The sequence below is a fragment of the Felis catus genome, chromosome D3, assembly GCF_018350175.1.
Source record: "Felis catus isolate Fca126 chromosome D3, F.catus_Fca126_mat1.0, whole genome shotgun sequence".
NCBI lineage: Eukaryota > Metazoa > Chordata > Mammalia > Carnivora > Felidae > Felis > Felis catus.
In genome coordinates, this window is record NC_058379.1 from 56842764 (window position 1) to 56848763 (window position 6000).

A 6000-nucleotide genomic window follows, 5' to 3' on the forward strand; every position below is an offset into this window, starting at 1 on the left:
GCGAAGCACGTGAAACTAGAAGCCTTGTGGTTAGGAGAACGGGAGGGGACTAGGAAGCAGATGGAGAAGAGCAGGTTTGGCAGGGTGAGGGAATCTAAGCGCCAGGGGGTCAGGAGATGGTGGTTGGGTCGTGGTTTGCATCTGGGTTTGGTTTTGGCCAAAGTGTCAGTTTACAGGTTGATAGGCAGGTAGGTTGGTGTTTGGCTCCGTGACCAGGATGATGGCTGCTGAGGATGACAGTGTTTGAAGTCAGCTTGCGTGTTGGAGCCCATAGGATCGGGGGAGGTTTGGTGTGGGGAGGAAGATGGTGGATTCAGTGCTGACATCAGCTCACTGGGGAAGTTGGACGGTGCCTTGAAGATCAGTCTCCTAACAGAAGGATAAATCTTTTTTGAGGGGCAGGGGTGCTAAATGAAGTAGCAGATTTTGACTAGTCTACAATTCAGATTTAACTGTTATGATATGCTATTATAATATTATGTAAAATACTCACATAAAAAATAATATATATTTATTTAAGGCCTTTATTAACAGGTGCTTGCTGTTTGTTGACTTTTTTGGAAAAAAAAATCAAGGTGTAAACTTTTATTACAAATTAAAATGAGGCTCTTAAAAGTCTCAACTTGACCAGATATGAAACAATTTAAAAATCTTTAAAGGTGTATTGGAGGGGGGAAAAAAGTTTTTTTTTTTTTTTTTTGGTTTTAAGAAAAAACCAGGCTTTTTTTTTTTGAAACACATTTGTCATCACCAAAAAGTGATGTCTTTAGGTGAAAATAAAAACCCCATGCTGCATAGACAATGCAGATCTGTTTATCTGGTCAGTGGGGAAAAAGCAAGCACTTACGGTCTTCAGCTCCAATCTTTTGCTCATTTCTTTGTTGGATGACTAAACCAGATGCTTGTAGCGATGGTAAGCTGGCATTTACTCAGCCCCGTCCTGCTCAGCCTTGCTAGCGGACGAATTCTCCACTGGTGGATCGGCTGCCTGTGTCTCTTTGCCATCTTGTGGTTGAGGGTTTTCTGGGTGTCTGCTTCTCTGTAATTGGAAGTTGCGGCGGTACCAAAGCTGAGCTGGCTGCTGACCTTGGGTCTCATCTCCTCGCTCTTCCTTCTCTTCTTCATTGCCATCCTCTCTAGGCTGCCTTTAGCAAGGAGGACCCCTGCAGCATCTTTGTCTGTAACCTCGGTACTTAGTATGTCTCACTGGTCTACCTTGTTCTCCTGCATCCTGCTTGTCAGCACCTTCCATCACTTCCCCCTGCACAGGAGGCGCCGAGGACTGTGGTCTGCATCCACGAGGTCTCTGCTGGTACTGAAGTGGGAACCTCCGCCTGTGCCAGGGCCAGTGCTATGGGGCCCGGCCTTCAGGAGCACTCTCCCATCCCTCTTTTTTTCTCCCACTTTCACTGTTGTAATTCTGCTGGGAATTGCGCCCCTGCCACATGGAGAGTGTCTGTAATGGTTACGGCCCGCTGCATATTGACTGCCGTGTGCTGGAACTCCACCGGGGCCTGTCACGTTTGCTGCCTCGGCTCCCTTTCTCCTCCCACGACATCAGACCCCAGTCTCCCCTACTGCCTACACTGCGAAGGTATTTCCTGGGATTCTTCTTTATGGCAGTCTGGTGTACAAATACATCTTCCTCTGTGTCATTCCTGTTGATGAAACCACATCCGTTTCTTCCATTGAACCATTTGACTCTGTTGCCATGGGCTTCTTGTCCCCAGCGGGCAAGGTGCGGCCGGTAGGAGGCCTCATTCCCTGTGCCGCTGCCCGTGGTGCCGGGGTTGGTGCGTGCAGCGCTGCGGGCTGTGGTGATGGTGACTGGGTCCTGATGGTGACCTGGCTGGCAGCTGTGGCTCCGCCCAGGGTATGAGGGTAACTAGGCTGGCTGCGGCGGGCTGCTCAGGGCTCTCTGGTGTCTGCTCTCTGCTCCCGCTACCGCTCAAACTCTAAAATAACATATGAAAAGATTTGGACTGAGCTGTTTTGCTTAGGCTGGCAGGGTGGAGTGTACCAGGGGTTAACTTGACCCACACCTACAGAGGTGCTCGATTGCCGGCCCTGACCCGTTCCGTTCTGATTTGCCAGCCGCTCCCAGACTTGTGAGAAGCGGCAGTGACTGACCCGGTCATTCCATCACCGGGAACCTGAAAGTACTTACTTGCAGCATCACTTCCTCAGGGGTCAGACACTTATAAAAGGTCTTCAGATTTCTCCTAAACTTTCATCAGTGTCAGACCATCAGTTTGTTTAACAGTCAGACCTTAAATCAGTGATAACCAGCTCCTGCTTGTCCACTTGCCAACCTCCACAAACAAAAACAAAAAATGAATTTAGAGATGCTTTCTTCTCCTCATCTAATGTCCACATATTTCTTTTTAAAAATTTTAAATGTTTTTATTTATTTTGAGAGAGAGAGAAGGCGTGTGCAAATAGGGGAGGGGCAGAGGGACAGGGAGAGAGAGAATCCCAAGCTGACATGCAAGCCCCAACTCACAAACTGCGAGATCGTGACCTGAGCTGAAGTCAAGAGTCGGATGCTTAACTTATGAGCCACCCAGGTAGGTGCCTTAATGTCCACATATTTCTGCATACAGATACTACTGGGAAAGTAACAGTAAGGTAAAAAAAATTTTTGCGTTATTAAGTAATTGGAATTTTTCTTACTAGAAAAACAATAACATGTTTGTGTGGTGAAATATCGTTATGGTACCAAAAGATATACAATGAAAAGGAATTTTTCCATCTTGTTTTTTTTCTTTTTGTAAACTTATAAATGGAACTCAGAGATATTTCTGGGCCAGATGAGAGTTGGTTCAAAAACTTTTGTGTGAATTAGAATATTACGAGGGAATATGATAATTAAGCTAGGAAAGAAACCCACCAATTGGATGTGATTTGCTAGTAGGCAGTTTTTAAAAGTTCAGTTTGGGTGCATTTTGAGAATTGGAAGAAAGTAGGGAATATGTATTTTGAAAAGGGAAGATTCTGTGGAGACCGGGGAAACAGGACGGACTTTAGGGAGAACTTGGGACACTGAGCATTGGATATAGAGGTTAGGGTAGGGTAGCTTATGTCAGAGCAGAGAGAAGTGCACAGTCACTAAGCAGGAGTTTATTTGAGTCCTGAGCTGGGCCAAACTTGTTTTCTCCAGAGATGCAACATGAAAGCTAAAAACAGTAGCTTGATTCAGATTGGGCAGAAAGATGGAAATAGGTAGTAAAGTCAAAGCAGACTTGGATTTAGTGACTTAGACTAGGGTAGTAAAAATAGAATTCCTGGAAAATATTGTTGAGAACTTTAAACCTAAACCTAGCCCACTGGATAACTTTTACACTGTTCTTCTACCTTTGAATATTCTCTGCCCTTAAATGCTCTTGAGCTGTAATAGAGTTCCATTTATGGACTTGACCCTTCTGTATGCCAGAGTATGCTGACCTAGGGAAAAAGGATTTCCACCAGAGAGAGAGAGTAAGAGAGGGAAGGTCTTCCCACTTTCTGTTCTGGTACAGATGGCACCAGTGAACCTGAGGTTATGCTTTTTTATCATGTAACTCTTTAGAAGAGGCCTCATAAAAATACTTGGCCTAGAATTTCACCAGGCAGAAATTCTCATTGGGAAGTAGTTGGTCTCTCTTCTTCCTATGTAACTTACCTCTCACATGGTGGGTGGACCAGATCTCTGGGGGCAGTCCTTTACACCCCTACACTGGAATAAACTTTATCCTGTTGCTTAACAACTTAGCCTTCTGGCTTCTCCCTGTACTTCCAGAGAAGCATCTTTCTAAGACTTGCCTTTTTCATTCTCACAGAGTCCCCATTCCACTCTTGAATCTTAGCACAGTACTTTCATGCTGTACTCCAGTGACCAATCTTAGTCCATTTCTCAGTTGAGATCTTTAGCTACAGGTGTAGAATTTAGCTCTACTAATGTAAGCAAGTAGTAGTTAATCAGAAGGGAATTGGAAACTTAAAGAACTGATAGGACTGCTAGAGAACCAAGGTTAGGAACAGGCAGAAGCTGGGGGGAGTGGTAGGAGGCTGCAGGGAGGGCTGCAAACTGCATTACAGGAATGATCTGGTCCGGATGTTTCCACTAGGATGATGAACTCCACCTCCTTATTTGAACTTTGCAGGTAACTTGCTCAAGATTTCAGGCCCCTGGGGAACACATCTGATTGGTTGAGCCTATGTCATGCTAGGTATACCAGTGGCAAGAGGAGGGATTTAGTTGCAGGAACCCTCCAGAATCCCTGTGGCCTCCATAGTGGGAAGATAGGCAAGTGGATTTACAATCTCGGCAAGACTATAAGGCAGAGGAAAGGAATTCTCCAAAAGGAAATTAGGAAGGGGAAACAGATGGGTGCTGGGCAGCTGAAAAGTATCTTCTACACGCCCATTTTCAACATTAAAAAAAGTCATAATTTTCCACATCATAGTAGTTCACTTGTATGAGACAAATAATAGCAGGAATGTATTTAGTACTTTGCTAAATGCAATTTACACTCTGATCCCAGCCCTTTACTTGCTGCCCCTTTAATGTTCACAACAATATTGTGATGTGGATAATCACTTGTGTGGACTTACCTGATAGCAGGTGTGAGAGCCAGGTGCAAACCCAAGTAGTCTGGTGTGGCACTGCCTCTATGCTATTTTAAAAATTACCATGAGTTAATACTTTTAGGTGAATATGGATTTTATTTTAGAGTATCTGTATATATTTTTAATCAGTGTTTCTCTCTCTCTCTCAGTACACATGCATGTTATATAATTTACTCAGAGTCAGGCAGTTTTTCAACTTCCCAAGGCTTCTTGGGCTGTACATTAGGAGTCACTGGCTGTCCTTGTAGTTAAATATGGTTCTTTCCCCACCATGGCTTCTAGTCTTCCCTACTGTGTGGCGGTTGGTGATGGACCTTGAATCATCTAAGGCAATCATGGAAGTCTTATTCCCTTTGCTAGGGATTGATTCAGAAATGGCATATTACCATTTTAGGCTGAAGGAAGTTTGCAGAAGCTTCTAAAAAAGACTTTTTCCTTGTCCTGTGCATGGGAAGACACTACCTCTCCATATGTGAATGTGAGGCTCTGAGCTGCTACAGCAGTCTTGTTATCAAACCCAAGGAGGAAACTAGCTCAAGAAGGTGGCAGAACTGAGGGAGTTGAAGAGGGGTGGAGCTAAAACTGCTAGGTTAAGCTGTCCCTGGATTTCATCCTACCCCTGGACTACCAGTTATGTGAGCCAGTAAGTTTCCTTACTTTTAAGCAGTTTGAGGTGTAATTTCTGTTCATTTAACAGCTAAAGTTATCCCAACTGATGTCATGATGCAGAATTACAATGAGAAGAGATAACAAGATCTTTCTGCTGGATGTTCAAAGTAAAATTATTAAGATACTATTAAATAGGCTAGTACCCTAACCTGGCAAGGTAGAGACTAATGTGAATCAGAATTGAAAGGACCTGGACTTTAGTTTCTATTTTGCCATTAACCGTGTCACCAGATTTAAATTTCATTATCAGTAATGACAAGGAGGTTGCCCTGGATACATTGTAATGCACTTTCCATCTCAAATATTCTCTAATTTTGGAACCCATGAAAAATATCTGGTTAAACTTAACTATGAATTAAGAAGATGTTTTTTGAAAGGCAGTGAGCCGTCTTAGATTTTTTACTATGATCTAGTAGTGCCAAGACACTCAATTTCTACAACTTGTCTATAAGTAGCACTGGTGAAGTCTTTTAACAGTGTTATTAAAACCTTTTTCATTCTGAGGGCTTAAAACCAGAATGCTTTTTTTCTTTTGGTTTAAGATTCTTCAGATTGTTCATATTCTCTCTCTCTCTCTTTAACTTTTTTTTTTTTTTTTTATTGTGGAATATATGTAGAAGTAGAATAGTATAATGAACTTATGATATTTTCATCTTCTCACCTCAGGAATTATCAACATTTTGATAGTCTTAAACCCGGTAGCTTATAAGTGCTCACATATGA

General features: G+C 43.1%; 1 pseudogene; it reads right to left on the reverse strand.

Moving 5' to 3' along the window:
• Positions 1 to 925: 925 nt before the first annotated feature.
• LOC101097103 lies at positions 926 to 4945 on the reverse strand (annotated as a pseudogene).
• Positions 4946 to 6000: the final 1055 nt, after the last annotated feature.